This window comes from Rattus norvegicus, chromosome 6, assembly GCF_036323735.1.
Source record: "Rattus norvegicus strain BN/NHsdMcwi chromosome 6, GRCr8, whole genome shotgun sequence".
Lineage (NCBI taxonomy): Eukaryota > Metazoa > Chordata > Mammalia > Rodentia > Muridae > Rattus > Rattus norvegicus.
Genome location: NC_086024.1, coordinates 73,891,299 through 73,908,381, shown reverse-complemented (window position 1 = coordinate 73,908,381; position 17,083 = coordinate 73,891,299).

Below are 17,083 nucleotides of genomic sequence, written 5' to 3'. Positions count from 1 at the left end.
GTTTTTTATTTTTCTCCAATATATTACATCCTGACTACAGTTTCCTGTCCCTCCTCTCTTCCCACCTCCCCTCTCCCCCAGATCCACTTCTCTCCCCCCCCCACCTCCCCTTCAGAAAAGAGCAGGCCTCCCAGGGACCTCAAACTCAGCATCACAAGCTTCAGTAAGGGCAGGCACAGGCCATCACATCAAGACTGGACAAGGCAACCCAGCAGGAGAAACAGGTAAAAGAGTCAGGGGCAGCCCTTATTCTCACTGTTAAGAATTCCCCAAGATACTCAGCCATGACATATATGCAGAAGTCCTAGGTTAGACCCCTACAGGTTCCCTGATCTCTGTGATCCCCCATGAGTTCCAGTAAGTTGCATCTTGTGGTGTTTCCAACCCCTCTGGTTCTCCAATCCTTCCTCCCCCTTTTCTAATGGGCTTTCTGAGCTCCGCCTAATATTTGGCTGTGGGACTCTGCACCTGCTCTCATCTGTTGCTGCGTGGTATCTCCTGTCTCTCTGATGATGATTATGCTATGCTCTGGGCCCAGAACATTTTGATGGCGGGACAAACTGTAGGTCAAAGGTTTTGTGGCTGGGTTGGTGTTCCAATCCCTCCACTTTGAAGGCTTGCCTGGTTAGAGGGGATAGCTAGTCCAGGCTCTATGTCACTAGTTACTAGGAGTCTTCGCTAGGGTAACTCTCATAGATGTCATGGAGTCTCCATTGCATTACGTTTCTACCTTACCCCAGAAGTGCCCTCCAAATCCAGTGATTACTCCCAGTATTTTCTCCCATCTCACTTGGTCCCTCCCATCCCCAGACAGCACATATATTTAGACTGGAACAAGACAGAAATATTTTTAATTGACCTTTTCCATATAATATGCTTTCATGATGCTTTTCCCCTCCCTGAACGCCTCTCAGATGCTCCTCACTTCCCCATAGATCAAACTGCACGCCATTTCTATCTCTTCCTCAAAAAAACCAAACTAAAAATCAAAACCAACAAACAAAAACACCGCCAGCAAGAGAAAACAAAAACAAAACAATTAGAAACAAGCAAACAAAAATAGGCCTCCCCTCCCCCAAACACAAACCATGGAATGTGTTCTGTGTGGGTAAACCTCTACCAGGCATGGAGTCTGCCCTAGAGTGTGGTTGATATATCCAGTGACATGTTGAAAGATGATGGTTCTTATTCCCATGGGTGTCAATTACAGACAGCTTCCTGTTAGGGGTGGGACTTGATTTTCCCTTTCCTTTTCTCAGTGCTAGGTTTTGTTTTGTTTTGTTTTGTTTTTTCCTGGTCTGAAGCTGTCAGGTCTGTTTTTTGCGGTGTCATAGTAGTCTCTGCGAGTTCATATGTACACCAGTCTTTTTTGTGTCTCAAAGACACCATTTCCTGAGTCATCCATACGCTTATGATCTTTCTACTTCCTCTTCACATGGCTCTCTGAATTCTGAAGGCTGGAATTTGATAAAGACATCCCAGGTAGGATTGAGCGCTCCAAAGTCTTTTACCCTTTGTACCTTGTCCAGTTGTGGGTCTCTCTGTTAATTTCCATCTGCTACAAGAAGAATATTCTCTGAGAGGGGTTGACTGAGGAGGCATTGACCTCTATGAAGAGCAGTATGTTGTTAGGAGTCATTTTACTGCTATGCAAATTAATAGAGGTAAGGTTTCCCCTAGGCTTGTGACCTCTCAAGTCCATCATTATAAGAGTTTATTAATTCACAATGGCAGTATTACCATTACTCAGGTGATTGGACAAATAAGAACCTCTCAGCTCTTCTGTTCCTCCATCTATATTTGAAATTTTACTGTTTGTGTACTGTTTGTCCATGATTCTGCCTATGGAAAAGGGAGGCACCGTTCATTAGCTTAGTATACACAATAGTAACCAAACAAGTGGGCCTTTTAGAATTGTCTTAGGGTTTCTATTACTGCAGTGAAACACCATGAAGAAAAATCAAGTTGGGGCAGAACGAGTTCATTTGTCTTACATTTCCACATTGTTGTTCATCATTGAAGGAAGCCAGGACAGGAAGGAACCTGGAAATAGGAGCTGATGCAAAAGCAAAAATGGGGTGCTGCTTTCTTGCTTCCTCGTCATGGCTTACTCAGTCTGCTTTCTTATAAAACCCAGAGCCACCAACTGAGAGGTGACTCCATCTTCAATGGAGTGAGCCCTCATACATCAATCAGTAATTAAGAAAATACTCTACAGGCTTACCTATAGCCCAATCTTATGGAAACCTTTTCCTCCATTAGGATTTCCTCCCTTCAGAGGACTTCTAGGCTGCGCCAAAATGACATATAATTAGCCAGCACAAGAATCAAATATATGCATGCTTGTGAGAATGCTTTACACAAACAATTTAATGGGCTATACTAGTCTACTTGTCTCGAAATTACTAGATATGAATAACTTATAATTTTAGTTAGATGACACAATAGCTCTATGTATTTTCTTCCATGCTGTTCTCATTCCCCATCATAGACATAGGAGATAACATCAACAAGCATGGAGGAAATGCACATTAGAACCAGATGAGGTATCACACTGCATGTTGTTGCAATGGAATTATCCTTTCTATGTTGGTAAAGATATGGGATGGTTAAAGGACATCCAGTACACTATTGGTTGGACTGTAAATTACTGGAGTTACTAGGTAAGACAACAAAAAGGTGACTCATATTTCAAAGACAGAGCTACCATGTGATCTAGAAATCTCACTAATATATATACATCCAAATGATATTAAGAGGATTTATTATAACACATCAAAGAGATATGTGCAGTCTTTTTTTCTTTTATTGGATTTTTTAAATTTACATTTCAAATGTTATTCCCTTTCCCAGTTTCCCAGACATAAGCCCCCTATCCCATCTCACTCCCCTTTGTCTATAAGGGTGTTACCCTCCCCATCCGCCCTCCTTTCCTGCCCCCCCCCAACATTCCCCTACACTGGGGGGTCGAGCCTTGGCAGGACAAGGGTGGCTTCTTCCACTGGTGCCCAACAAGGCCATCCTCTGCTATATATGCAGCTGGAGCCATGGGTCAGTCCATGTATAGTCTTTGGGTAGTGGGTTACTCTCTGGAAACTCTGGTTGGTTGGCATTGTCGTTCTTCTGCTGTTGCACGCTCTGTCAGCTCTTTCAATCCTTTCTCTAATTCTTCAAATGGGGATCCCATTCTCAGTGCAATGGTTTGCTGCTAGCATTCGTCTCTATTTAACATGTTCTGGCTGTGCCTCACAGGAGACAGCTATATCCAATTCCTGTCAGCATGCACTTCTTAGCTTCATCAATCAATCTAGTTTTGGTGGCTATATACCCACGTGGGGCAGGATCTGAATGGCCATTGCTTCGGTCACTGCTCGAAACTTTGCTTCCATAACCCTACCTATGAATATTTTTGTTCACCCATTTAAGAAGGAAAGAAGCATCTGCACTTTGGTCATCCTTATTCTTGACTTTCATGTGGTCTGTGGATTGTATCTTGGGTAATTCGAGCTTTTGGGCTAATATCCACTTATCAGTGAATGCATACCATGTGTGTTTTTCTGTGAATGGGTTACCTTACTCAGGATGATATTTTCGAGTTCCATCCATTTGCCTAATACTTTCATGAAGTCACCTTTTTTGATAGCTGAGTAGTAATCCATTGTGTAGATGTACCATATTTTCTGTATTCATTCCTCAGTTGAAGGGCACCTGAGACACCGCCGGAACCTGAAGGGACAGACCAGATAAATAGTTCTCTGCACCCAAATCCCGTGGGAGGGAGAGCTAAACCTTCAGAGAGGCAGACACGCCTGGGAAACCAGAAGAGACTGCACTCTGCACACATCTCTGACGCCAGAGGAAAACACCAAACGCCATCTGGAACCCTGGTGCACGGAGGATCCCGGAAAGGGCAGCGTAGATCTTGCTGGTTGCTGCCGCCGTGGAGAGCTTGTAGGCAGCACCCCACGAGCAAACTTGAGCCTCGGGACCACAGGTAAGTCCAACTTTTCTGCTGCAAGTGACCTGCCTGGTGAACTCAAGACACACAGAGGCAAAATTCCTCTAGGACCGGGCACTTCCGGTGTTTACCAGGAGTCCCAAACCCGCGGATCCCAGCCCGCAGCAGCTCTGTGCTCCCAGACCCCATGGGAGAGAGAGCTCACCACCTGGTCAGGTGGGCACTCCTGAGGCTGCAGAGCGGAAGAGACCATCAACACTGCCCACCCCTGCCCACATCCCTGGCCCAAGAGGAAACTGTATAAGGCCTCTGGGCTCCCGTGGGGGAGGGCCCAGGAGCGGCAGGACCCCTGCACCTGACACACGGCCGGAACCTGAAGGGACAGACTGGATAAACAGTTCTCGGCACCCAAATCCTGTGGGAGGGAGAGCTAAACCTACAGAAAGGCAGACACGCCTGGGAAACCAGAAGAGACTGCACTCTGCACACATCTCTGATGCCAGAGGAAAACACCAAATGCCATCTGGAACCCTGGTGCACGGAGGCTCCTGGAAAGGGCGGTGCAGATCTTCCTGGTTGCTGCCGCCGCAGAGAGCTCATAGGCAGCACCCCACGAGCAAACGAGCCTCGGGACCACAGGTAAGTCCAACTTTTCTGCTGCAAGTGACCTGCCTGGTGAACACCAGACACAGGCCCACAGGAACAGCTGAAGACCTGTAGATAGGAAAAACTCCACGCCGGAAAGCAGAACACTCTGTCCCCATAACTGGCTGAAAGAAAACAGAAAAACAGGTCTACAGCACTCCTGACACACAGGATTATAGGACAGTCTACCCACTGTCAGAAATAGCAGAACAAAGTAACACTAGAGATAATCTGATGGCGAGAGGCAAGCGCAGGAACCCAAGCAACAGAAACCAAGACTACATGCCATCATCGGAGCCCAATTCTCCCACCAAAGCAAACATAAAATATCCAAAGACACCAGAAAAGCAAGATCTAGTTTCAAAATCATATTTGATCATGATGCTGGAGGACTTCAAGAAAAACGTGAAGAACTCCCTTAGAGAACAAGTAAAAGCCTACAGAGAGGAATCGCAAAAATCCCTGAAAGAATTCCAGGAAAACATAAATAAACAAGTAGAAGCCCATAGAGAGGAGTCACAAAAATCCCTGAAAAAATTCCAGGAAATCATAAATAAACAAGTAGAAGCCCATAGAGAGGAGTCACAAAAATCCCTGAAAGAATTCCAGGAAAACACAATCAAACAGTTGAAGGAATTAAAAATGGAAATAGAAGCAATCAAGAAAGAACACATGGAAACAACCCTGGATATAGAAAACCAAAAGAAGAGACAAGGAGCTGTAGATACGAGCTTCACCAACAGAATACAAGAGATGGAAGAGAGAATCTCAGGAGCACAAGATTCCATAGAAATCATTGACTCAACTGTCAAAGATAATGTAAAGGGGGAAAAGCTACTGGTCCAAAACATACAGGAAATCCAGGACTCAATGAGAAGATCAAACCTAAGGATAATAGGTATAGAAGAGAGTGAAGACTCCCAGCTCAAAGGACCAATAAATATCTTCAACAAAATCATAGAAGAAAACTTCCCTAATCTAAAGAAAGAGATACCCATAGGCATACAAGAAGCCTACAGAACTCCAAATAGATTGGACCAGAAAAGAAACACCTCCCGTCACATAATAGTCAAAACACCAAACGCACAAAATAAAGAATATTAAAAGCAGTAAGGGAAAAAGGTCAAGTAACATATTAAGGCAGGCCTATCAGAATTACACCAGACTTTTTGCCAGAAACTATGAAAGCCAGAAGATCCTGGACAGATGTCATACAGACCCTAAGAGAACACAAATGCCAGCCCAGGTTACTGTATCCTGCAAAACTCTCAATTAACATAGATGGAGAAACCAAGATATTCCATGACAAAACCAAATTTACACAATATCTTTCTACAAATCCAGCACTACAAAGGATAATAAATGGTAAAGCCCAACATAAGGAGGCAAGCAATACCCTAGAAGAAGCAAGAAACTAATCTTCTTGGCAACAAAACAAAGAGAAGACAAGCATACAAACATAACCTCACATCCAAATATGAATATAACAGGAAGCAATAATCACTATTCCTTAATATCTCTCAACATCAATGGCCTCAACTCCCCAATAAAAAGACATAGATTAACAAACTGGATACGCAACAAGGACCCTGCATTCTGCTGCCTACAGGAAACACACCTCAGAGACAAAGACAGACACTACCTGGGGTGAAAGGCTGGAAAACAACTTTCCAAGCAAATGGTCAGAAGAAGCAAGCTGGAGTAGCCATTCTAATATCAAATAAAATCAATTTTCAATTAAAAGTCATCAAAAAAGATAAGGAAGGACACTTCATATTCATCAAAGGAAAAATCCACCAAGATGAACTCTCAATCCTAAATATCTATGCCCCAAATACATGGGCACCTACATACGTAAAAGAAACCTTACTAAAGCTCAAAATACACATTCCACCTCACACAATAATAGTAGGAGACTTCAACACCCCACTCTCATCAATGGACAGATCATGGAAACAGAAATTAAACAGAGACGTAGACAGACTAAGAGAAGTCATGAGCCAAATGGACTTAACAGATATTTATAGAACATTCTATCCTAAAGCAGAAGGTTATACCTTCTTCTCAGCTCCTCATGGTACTTTCTCCAAAACTGACCATATAATTGGTCAAAAAACGGGCCTCAACAGGTATAGAAAGATAGAAATAATCCCATGTGTGCTATTGGACCACCACAGCCTAAAACTGGTCTTCAATAACAATAAGGGAAGAATGCCCACATAGACGTGGAAATTGAACAATGCTCTACTCAATGATAACCTGGTCAAGGAAGAAATAAAGAGAGAAATGAAAGACTTTTTAGAATTTAATGAAAATGAAGGTACAACATACCCAAACTTATGGGACACAATGAAAGCTGTGCTAAGAGGAAAACTCATAGCGCTGGGTGCCTGCAGAAAGAAACAGGAAAGAGCATATGTCAGCAGCTTGACAGCACACCTAAAAGCTCTAGAACAAAAAGAAGCAAATACACCCAGGAGGAGTAGAAGGCAGGAAATAATCAAACTCAGAGCTGAAATCAACCAAGTAGAAACAAAAAGGACCATAGAAAGAATCAACAGAACCGAAAGTTGGTTCTTTGAGAAAATAAACAAGATAGATAAACCCTTAGCCAGACTAACGAGAGGACACAGAGAGTGTGTCCAAATTAACAAAATCAGAAATGAAAAGGGAGACATAACTACAGATTCAGAGGAAATTCAAAAAATCATCAGATCTTACTGTAAAAGCCTATATTCAACAAAACTTGAAAATCTGCAGGAAATGGACAATTTCCTAGACAGATACCAGGTACCGAAGTTAAATCAGGAACAGGTAAACCAGTTAAACAACCCCATAACTCCTAAGGAAATAGAAGCAGTCATTAAAGGTCTCCCAACCAAAAAGAGCCCAGGTCCAGACGGGTTTAGTGCAGAATTCTATCAGACCTTCATAGAAGACCTCGTACCAATATTATCCAAACTATTCCACAAAATTGAAACAGATGGAGCACTACCGAATTCCTTCTAGAAGCCACAATTACTCTTATACCTAAACCACACAAAGACCAAACAAAGAAAGAGAACTTCAGACCAATTTCCCTTATGAATATCGACGCAAAAATTCTGGCAAACCGAATCCAAGAGCACATCAAAACAATCATCCACCATGATCAAGTAGGCTTCATCCCAGGCATGCAGGGATGGTTTAATATGCAGAAAACCATCAACGTGATCCATTATATAAACAAACTGAAAGAACAAAACCACATGATCTTTTCATTAGATGCTGAGAAAGCATTTGACAAAATTCAACACCCCTTCATGATAAAAGTCCTGGAAATAATAGGAATTCAAGGCCCATACCTAAACATAGGAAAAGCCATATACAGCAAACCAGTTGCTAACATTAAACTAAATGGAGAGAAACTTGAAGTAATCCCACTAAAATCAGGGACTACACAAGGCTGCCCACTCTCTCCCTACTTATTCAATATAGTTCTTGAAGTTCTAGCCAGAGCAATCAGACAACAAAAGGAGGTCAATGGGATACAGATTGGAAAAGAAGAAGTCAAAATATCACTTTTTGCAGATGATATGATAGTATATTTAAGTGATCCCAAAAGTTCCACCAGAGAACTACTAAAGTTGATAGACAACTTCAGCAAAGTGGCTGGGTATAAAATTAACTCAAATAAATCAGTAGTCTTCCTCTACACAAAAGAGAAACAAGCCGAGAAAGAAATTAGGGAAACAACTCCCTTCCTAATAGACCCAAATAATATAAAGTATTGAACAAATATAAAGATTTGTTCAATATGAACTTCAAGACTCTGAAGAAAGAAATTGAAGAAGTCCTCAGAAGATGGAAAGATCTCCCATGCTCATGGATTGGCAGGATTAATATAGTAAAAATGGCCATTTTACCAAAAGCGATCTACAGATTCAATGCAATCCCCATCAAAATACCAATCCAATTCTTCAAAGAGTTAGACAGAACAATTTGCAAATTCATCTGGAATAACAAAAAAACCAAGATAGCTAAAACTATCCTCCACAATAAAAGGACTTCAGGGGGAATCACTATCCCTGAACTCAAGCAGTACTACAGAGCAATAATGATAAAAACTGCATGTTATTGGTACAGAGACAGACAGAGAGACCAATGGAACAGAATTGAAGACCCAGAAATGAACCCACACACCTATGGGCACTTGATTTTTGACAAAGTAGCCAAACCCATCAAATGGAAAAAAGATAGCATTTTTAGCAAGTGTGCTGGTTCAACTGGAGGGCAACATGTAGAAGAATGCAGATCGATCCATCCTTATCACCCTGTACAAAGCTTAAGTCCAAGTGGATCAAGGACCTCCACATCAAACCAGATACACTCAAACTAATAGAAGAAAAAGTGGGGAAGCATCTCCAACACATGGGCACTGGAGAAAATTTCCTGAACAAAACACCAATGGCTTATGCTTTAAGATCAAGAATCGACAAATGAGATCTCATAAAACTGCAAACTTCTGTAGGGCAAAGGATACTGTTGTTAGGACAAAACGGCAACCAACAGATTGGGGAAAGATCTTTACCAATCCTACAACAGATAGAGGCCTTATATCCAAAATATACAAAGAACTCAAGAAGTTAGACCACAGGGAGACAAATAACCCTATTAAAAAATGGGGTTCATATCTAAACAAAGAATTCACAGCTGAGGAATGCTGAATGGCTGAGAAACACCTAAAGAAATGTTCAACATCTTTAGTCATAAGGGAAATGCAAATCAAAACAACCCTGAGATTTCACCTCACACCAGTGAGAATGGCTAAGATCAAAAACTCAGGTGACAGCAGATGCTGGCGAGGATGTGGAGAAAGAGGAACACTCCTCCATTGTTGGTGGGATTGCAGACTGGTACAACCATTCTGGAAATCAGTCTGAAGGTTCCTCAGAAAATTGGACATTGAACTGCCTGAGGATCCAGCTATACCTCTCTTGGGCATATACCCAAAAGATGCCCCAACATATAAAAAAGACATGTGCTCTACTATGTTCATAGCAGCCTTATTTATAATAGCCAGAAGCTGGAAAGAACCCAGATGCCCTTCAACAGAGGAATGGATACAGAAAATGTGGGACATCTACATAATGGAATATTACTCAGCTATCAAAAACAATGACTTTATGAAATTCATAGGCAAATGGTCGGCACTGGAAAATATCATCCTGAGTGAGGTAACCCAATCACAGAAAAACACACATGGTATGCACTCATTGATAAGTGGCTATTAGCCCAAATGCTTGAATTACCCTAGATGCCTAGAATAAATGAAACTCAAGACGGATGATCCAAATGTGAATTCTTCACTCCTTCTTTAAAAGGGGAACAAGAATACCCTTGGCAGGGAATAGAGAGGCAAAGATTAACACAGACACAGAAGGAACACCCATTCAGAGCCTGCCCCACATGTGGCCCATGCATATACAGCCATCCAATTAGACAAGATGGATGAAGCAAAGAAGTGCAGGCCGACAGGAGCCAGATGTAGATCTCTCTCGAGAGACACAGCCAGAATACAGCAAACACAGAGGCGTATGACAGCAGCAAACCACTGAATTGAGAATAGGACCCCCGTTGAAGGAATCAGAGAAAGAACTGGAAGAGCTTGAAGGGGCTCGAGACCCCATATGTACAACAATGCCAAGCAACCAGAGCTTCCAGGGACTAAGCCACTACCTAAAGACTATACATAGACTGACCCTGGACTCTGACCCCTAGGTAGCAATGAATATCCTAGTAAGAGCACCAGTGGAAGGGGAATCCCTGGGTCCTGCTAAGACTGAACCCCCAGTGAACTAGATTGTTGGGGGAAGGGCGGCAAGGGGGGGAGGATGTGGAGGGGAACACCCATGAAGAAGGGGAGGGGGGAGGGGGATGTTTGCCCGGAAACCGGTAAAGGGAATAACACTCGAAATGTATATAAGAAATACTCAAGTTAATAAAAAAAAAAAGAAGAAGAAGAAGGGCACCTGGATTCATTCCAGCTTCTACCTATTATAAATAAGGCTGCTATGGACATAGTGGGGCATGTGTCTTTGTTGTATGTTGGAGCATTTTTTGGGTATATGACCACGAGAGGTATAGCTGGGTCCTCAGATACTAATATATCCAATTTTCTGAGGAACCTCCAGACTGATTTCCAGAATGGTTGTACTAGTTTGCAATCCCACCAACAATGGAGGAGTGTTCCTTTTTCTCCACATCCTCGCCAGTATCTGTTGTCAAGTGAGTTTTTGATCTTAGCCATTCTGACTGGTATGAGGTAGAAACTTGGGGTTGTTTTGATTTGCATTTCCCTGATGGCTGAGAATGTTGAACATTTCTTTACATGCTTCTCAGCCATTCCACATTCCTCAGCTGAGAATTCTTTGTTTAGCTCTATACCCCATTTTTAACAGGGTTATTTCGCTCTCTAGAGTCTAACTTCTTGAGTTCTTTGTATATTTTGGATATTAGACCTCTATGAGATGGAGGTTTTTTAAGGATCTTTCCCAATCTGTTGGTTGCCATTTTGTCTTATTGAGAGTGTCCTTTGCCTTACAGAAGCATTTCAATTTTATGAGTTCCCATTTGTCAATTCTTGATCTTAGAGCATAAGCCATTGGTGTTTTCTTCAGGAAATTTTCCCCATTGCTCATGTGATCAAGAATCTTCCCCACTGTTTCTTCTATTAGTTTGAGTGTATCTGGTTTGATATGGAGGCCCTTGACCCACTTGGATTAAACCTTTTTACAGGGTGATAAGAATGGATCGATTTCCATTTTTCTACATGTTGCCCTCCAGTTGAACCAGCACCATTTATTGAAAATGCTAATTTTTTTCCATTGGATGGTTTTAGCTCCTTTGTCAAAGATCAAGTGACCATAGGTGTGTGGGTTCATTTCTGGGTCTTCAATTCTATTCCACTGATTTATCTGCCTGTCTCTGTACCAATACCATCCAGTTTCTAATGACTATTGCTCTGTAATACTGCTTGAGGTCAGGAATGGTGATCTGCTTCCAGAAGTTCTTCTATTATTGAGTATAGTTTTAGATATCCTGGGTTTTTTGTTATTCCAAATGAATTTGCCAATTGCTCTTTTTAACTCTGTGAAGAATTGAGTTGAAATTTTTATGAGGATTGCATTGAATTGGTAGATTGCTTTTGGCAAAATGGCCATTTTTCCTATATTAGTCTTGCCAATCCATGAGCATGGGAGGTCTTTCCACCTTCTAAGATCTTCAATTTCTTTCTTCAGAGACTTGAAGTTCTTGTCATACAGATCTTTCACTTGCTTGGTTAGAGTCACACCAAGGTATTTTATGTTATTTGGGACTATTGTGAAGGGTGTCATTTTCCTAATTTCTATCTCAGCCAGCCTGTTTATTCTTTTAGCAGAGGAAGCTTACTGATTTGTTTGAGTTAAATTTATACCCAGCCACATTGCTGAAATTGTTATCACGCTTAGTAGTTCTCTCGTGGATCTTTTGGGGTCATGTAAGTATACTATTATGACATCTGCAAATACTGATATTTTGCCTTCTTCCATTCCTTATCCTCCTTTTGTTATCTGATTGCTCTGACTTGGACTTCTACTACTATATTGAATAAGTAGGGAGAGAGTGGGAAGTCTTGTCTTCTCCCTGATTTTAGTGGGATTGCTTCAAGTTTCTCTCCATTTAGTTTAATGTTAGCAACTGGTTTGATGTATATGGCTTTTACTATGTTTATGTATGGGCCTTGCATTCCTGTTCTTTCCAGGACTTTTATCATGAAATGGTGCTAAATTGTGTCAAATGCTTTCTCAGCATCTAATGAAATGATCATGTGGTTTTTTTCTTTGAGCTTGTTTATATTGTGGATTACGTTAATGGATTTCTGTATACTGAACCATCCCTGCATCCCTGGGATGAAGTCTACTTGATCATGAAGGATGATTGTTTTGATGTGTTCTTGGATTTGGTTTGCGAGAATTTTATTGAGTATTTTTGCGTTGATATTTATAAGGGAAATTGGTCTGAAGTTCTCTTTCTTTGTTGGGTCTTTGTGTGTTTTAGGTATAAGAGTAATTGTGGCTTCACAGAAGGAATTCAGTAGTGCTACATCTGTTTCAATTTTGTGGAATACTTTGGACAGTATTTGTATGAGGTCTTCTATGAAAGTCTGATCGAATTCTGCACTAAACCCATCTGGTCCTGGACTCTTTTTGTTTGGGAAACTTTTAATAACTGCTTCTATTTCTTTAGGAATTATGGCGTTGTTTAGATGGTTTATCTTTTCCTGATTTAACTTTGGTACCTGGAATTGTCTAGGAAATTGTCCATTTCCTCCAGATTTTTCAGTTTTGTTGAATATAGGCTTTTGTAGTAGGATCTGATTATTTTTTTTTAAATTTCCTCAGATTCTGTTGTTGTGCCTCCCTTTTCATTTCTGATTTGTTAATTTGGATACACTCTCTGTGCCCTCTGGTTAGTCTGTCTAGGGGTTTATCTATTTTGTTGATTTTCTCAAAGAACCAGCTCCTGGTTTTGTTGTTTCTTTGTATAGTCCTTTTTGTTTCTACTTGGTTTATTTTCAGCCCTGAGTTTGATTATTTCCTGCCTTCTTCTCCTCTTGGGTTTATTTGCTTTTTTTTTTTTTTCTAGACCTTTTAAGTGTGCTGTCAAGCTGCTGATGTATACTCTCTCCTGTTTGTTTTTGCAGGCACTTATAACTATGAGTTTTCCTCTTAGCACTGCTTTCATTGTGTCCCATGAGAATGGGTATGTTGTTCCTTTATTGTCATTAAATTCTAAGCAGTCTTTAATTTCTCTCTTTATTTCTTCCTTGACCAAGTTAACATTGAGTAGAGCATTGTTCAACTTCCATGTATGTGTGAGCTTTCTGTTTTTGTTTTGTTTTGTTTTGTTTTTTTGCTATTGAAGACCAGCCTTAGTCAATGGTGATCGGATAAGATTCATGGGAGTTTTTCAGTCTTCTTGTCGAGGCTTGTTTTGTGACAGATTATATGGACATTTTTGGAGAAGATATCGTGAGCTGCTGAGAAGCAGGTATATTCTTTTGTTTTAGGATGAAATGTTGTAGGGATATCTGTTAAGTCCATTTGTATGAAAATTTCTGTTAGTTTCTCTATGTCTCTGTTTAGTTTCTGTTCCCATGATCTGTCCATTGATGAGAGTGGGGTGTTGAAATCTCCTACTACTATTGTGTGAGGTGCAAAATGTTCTTTGATCTTTAGTAAGGTTTCTTTTATGAATGTAGGTACCCTTACATTTGAAGCATAGATATTTAGGATTGAGAGTTTATCTTGGTAGATTTTTCCATTGATGAATATGAAGTATCCTTCCTTATCTGTTTTGATAACTTTTGGTTGAAAATTGATTTATTCGATATTAGAATGGCTACTCCAGCTTGTTTCTTCAGACCATTTGCTTGAAAATTTGTTTTCCAATCTTTTACTCTGAGGTAGTTGCTGTCTTTGTCTCTGAGGTGTGTTTCCTGTAGGCAGCAAAATGCTGGCTCCTCATTAAGTATCCAGTTTGCTAATCTGTGTCTCTTTATTGGGGAATTGAGTCCATTGATGTTGAGAGATATTAAAAAATAGTGATTGTTGCTTCCTGTTATCTTTGTATTTGGATATGAGGTTATGTTTGTGTGCTTGTCTTCCCTTTGTTTTTTTTGCAAAACGATTAGTTTCCTGCTTTTTCTAGGGTGTAGCTTGGCTCCTTGTGTTGGACTTTACCATTTATTATCCTTTGTAGGGCTGGATTTGTAGAAAATATTGTGTAAATTTGGTTTTGTCATGGAATATCTTGGTTTCTCCATCTATGTTAATTGAGAGTGTTGCTGGATACAGTAACCTGGGCTGGCATTTGTGTTCTCTTAGGGTCTGTATGACATCTGTCCAGGATCTTCTGGCTTTCATAGTCTCTGGTGAGAAATCTGGTGTAATTTTTATAAGTCTGCCTTTATATGTTTGACATTTGTTTCTTTACTGCTTTTAATATTCTTTCTTTGTTTTGTGCATTTGGTGTTTTCACTATTATGTGATAGGAGGAATTTTTTTCTATTTCAATATGTTTGGAGGTCTGTAGGCTTCTTGTATGTTTATGGACATCTCTTTCTTTAGGTTAGGGAAGTTTTCTTCTATAAGATATTTACTGACCCTTAAAGTTGGGAGTCTTCACTCTCTTCTATACCTATTATCCTTAGGTTTGATCTTCTCATTGTGTCCTGGATTTCTTGGATGTTTTGTGTTAGGAACTTTTTATGTTTTACATTATCTTTGATGATTGTGTTGATGTTTTCTATGGTATCTTCTGCCCCTCAGAGTCTCTATCTCTTGCATTCTGTTGATGATGCTTGCATCTATGTCTCCCGATCTCTTTCCTAGGTTTTCTAACTCCAGGGTTGTCTCCCTTTGTGCTTTCTTTATTGTTTCTATTTTCACTTTTAACTCCTGGATGTTTTTGTTCAATTCCTTCATCTATTTGCTTGTGTTTTTCTATAATTCTTTAAAGGATTCTTTAAGGGATTTTTGTGTTTCCTCTTTGTGGGCTTCTACTTGCTTACTTGTGTTGTCCTGTATTTCTTTAAGGGAGTTATTTATGCCCTTCTTACAGTCCTCCATTATCATCATAAAATGTGATTTTTAAATCTAAATCTTGCTTTTCCTGTATGTTTGGATATCCAGTATTTGCTGTGGTGGGATAACTGGGCTCTGAGAATGCCAAGTAGTCTTGGTTTCTGTTGCTTAGGTTCCTGTGCTTGCCTTTCACCATTAGGTAGTCTCTGGTGTTTGTTTACAGAGTGGCTTGACCCTCCTGTATGTCTCTGTGTCAGCACTCCCATAGATCTGCTGTCTTTCAGCCTGATCTGGGAACAGAGATCTGAAACCTGCAGGTGGGTTGCTTGGCACAGAAGAGTTAGTTGGTCTTTCCTCTGCTCTCAGGTGTGAAGGTCCTTTTGGAGACTGGCATTCACGTCTTAGCACAGGCAGAAACCCAAAGAGTCCTGCTCCTGACTGCTCCTAGGTCCCTGTGCCCAGGGGGCATGAATTGCACTAGGCAATTTCCTCTTGGGTCAGTTATGTGGGAAGAAAGTAGTTGTCTCCTCTGAGTTCTTAGGATTTGGGTGCAGGGAGCTGTGGGACAGGTTCAGTTCAGTTTTGGGCTCAGGCAGAAACCAGCATAATTCCTGCCATTGATTGCTCATATAATCCTGTATCCAGAGGCACTATGCAGTTTCCTCTTGGGCCAGGAATGTGAACAAAAGTGGGCAGAAGTGGTGGTCTGCCCTGAGGTCCCAGGATTGTCTGCAGTTCTGAGCATTCACCTCTCTCCTTCATGGGATTTGGGTGCAGCATATGCTTTCCTATGTTTATTACATATTATTGTAAGTAGTAAGGATTTCCAGATCAGTTTAACTGACCATAAATGGATGAAAAAAAGGTACATCTCTATGTAATGCAATATTAGATTACCTTTATAAAGGTATGTTGATCTGAATAAACCAAGAGGGCATTATGTCAAGAAAAATCAGACACAGAAAGTTAAACATTACATAACTACATTGATATATTGACTCTAAAACACTCCAATTTAGAAAACTTCTAGAAACCAAAGACTGTGGGACTAGCAAGATGGCTCAGTGAGTGAAGACTCTTTTTATTTTAAATTTTATTTTTCTTGGACATTTTATGTATTTATGTTTCAACATATGTGCTTTAAGTCCACCAGTTTTCCCTTTTTACCCTAGTTCCATCTATTTGTCTAAGAATTTCATGAAGTCACTGTTTTTAGTAGCTGAATAGTACTCCATTAAGTACATCACATTTTCTGTATCCATTCCTCTGTTGAAGGGCATCTGGGTTCTTTCCAGCTTCTGGTTATTATAAATAAGGCTGCTGTGAGCATAGTAGAGCACGTGTCCTTGTTATATGTTGGAACATCTTTTGGGTGTATGCCCAGGAGTGGTATAGTTGGGTCCTAAGATATTACTATGTCCAATTTTCTGAGAAACCTACAGACTGATTTCCAGAATGGTTGAACCAGCTTGCAGTCCCACCAGCAATGGAGGATTGTTCCTCTTTCTCCACATCCTCAGCAGCATCTACCTTTACCTGAGGCTTTGAACTTAGCCATTCTGACTGGTGTGAATTAGTTGCTGCTCAACAGTGCAAAACTTATAGTCTGATTTAGATCCCTGGATCCCACATTTAGGTGACTGGAGAAAACTCGACTCTACAAAGTCCTCTGATCTTAACATCTGGGTCACATCAAACACACAGACACACATACACACAGATACACACACCGTCACCACCACCTCCACTATTACTACCACCACCACTACCACCAATAACAACAACAAATTAAAACTGAGTACAGAGAAGCCAGTGAGTAAAATGGCTATTATGGAAAAGGCTGGGGTCAAAGAAGCTAGCTAGAGAAAGTTTC